Genomic DNA, 1908 nt, shown 5'->3' with positions numbered 1-1908 from the left:
GGTCCTGTTGCTAAGTAACCGAAGGCCTCGGGCAAATCTGAGCATTGTCGTTCGATATAAAATATTCGATATAAAATTTCCCTAGAAAATAGTTTCTTTACGCATGACACATTGAAAAAATCGTAAAAAAAAATGTGTATTTTGTGTAGATTATAAACCCGTTAGATATCGAGCTTGATATTTGCTAAGCGAAAAATTATACAATGCAATTGATAAGTAAGAATGATTTGTAAACGTGAGTACGTAAAGATACAAGGCTGAATCAGCATATATTATATTAATCTGCATCCGCGGTCACGAGATTCACACCCATAAAAATTAGGCAATGCTTTAAATCGTCACTTACTTGGCACCGGCGGTCTAAAAACCTTTCCGCCTGACTACCTTTTTGACAGCCTCTTCGACGATATCATAACAACATCTAATATGAAAACACCACTCATGGGATGGTCGGGTGAGAGAGAGAGAGAGAGAGAGAGAGAGAGAGAGAGAGAGAGAGAGAGAGAGAGAGAGAGCATTTACATTTCTATAGGAAAATCACTTTTGTTCCGTGGCAGTTTCCTTTCTTTACTAAAGCTCTTATAAAGTTCATTTTCATGTGGTGGTACAAAGATAAAATGTAAAATCAAACCCCTATCATTCATTATATAACAGACTATCATCCAGGAAGCCCTGTCATGAATTACAAAGTAGTTATTTGATACATCAATACCCAATACTTTGGCCGGTGAAGTGAGCAAGCAGGTAAGGTTCTGTAAGGAGTTGCTGTTTGCAGCTGTAACCTTGCTGTAATATATTGGTCCTTACTCAACACTCAAACAGAATACCGCAACATTGATGTTTCTTACTAGCAAACGTTTGCAAGCTGCTCTGTTCTACGTATCAATTAAACGACAGATATCCAAACCTGAAACGTTCACGATCGTATCAATTAAACGATAGAAATCCAAACCTGAAATGTTCACGATACAAAAATCTACAAATCATAGGACAACCGATTTTCAGTATATATGGGAGAAGAGCAAAAGCATTAACTGTCAAGTTAGGAAGAAGGGATCCAAAAATCGATGTCACATGGAAAGAGAGAAGGAATCATCAAGTATATCACCGGCAAAGAAACATTATCAACCATTGAATCTAAAACTGCATAAGGCTGAACACGACGGAAATGCTTCTCAGTCACTACAGTCAAAACCGGAGTCATTGCAAAGAATTTCCCTAAAGAAAAGGTAGACGTCAAACATCGACAGCAAAAACCGGAAATGAAAATTACAATGGCCTATTTGAAAAAATTGAACGTAAATGGCAAAGGTATCGGGGAATAAAACTCAACATAAAACAACTGCAAAATAAATAAAATAAAAAATAAATAAACAATGGATTGTCACAACGGAAAAAAACATGTGAACGGGGATTTTTGAAAGGTTTTGTTTCGTGCTGGCTATTATTTTTCTTTACCTTGCTAAAAAGAGAGAGAGAGAGAGAGAGAGAGAGAGAGAGAAAGGAACTACATAATCAGAAAACAACATGACTGATATTATTGAAAATAAAATTCTTAGCCTAAGTTACAAGGAAAAGGAAAGTTTAACATTTAGTTTTCAAGTTTTCTCGGCGACTAAAAATATCACATCAATAATTCTTACTCAAGTTATATCTGCAATCTGACCATAATTGCCGGACAATCAATTATTCAATTTCTTGTATATATTCTTGACCTACGAAAAGTTATGAACCTCAACAATTTAGCTGCTCAACCTAGGAAGGGTAATAACTAGGGTCAACAACTAGACTACAAGGAATAGTTCGTTTCCATTTGCAGAAGTTTGTTAAGAGGGTTTGTTGAGAGGAGTGAGGTATAAACAGAAGAAAGTGAAAACAAAACTCCTTAAAATCATTCATTTATCTTTA

The sequence above is a fragment of the Macrobrachium nipponense genome, chromosome 8, assembly GCF_015104395.2.
Source record: "Macrobrachium nipponense isolate FS-2020 chromosome 8, ASM1510439v2, whole genome shotgun sequence".
NCBI classification, from domain to species: domain Eukaryota; kingdom Metazoa; phylum Arthropoda; class Malacostraca; order Decapoda; family Palaemonidae; genus Macrobrachium; species Macrobrachium nipponense.
The sequence above is the reverse complement of the archived record's forward strand: the minus strand, read 5'-3'. Positions refer to the sequence as shown.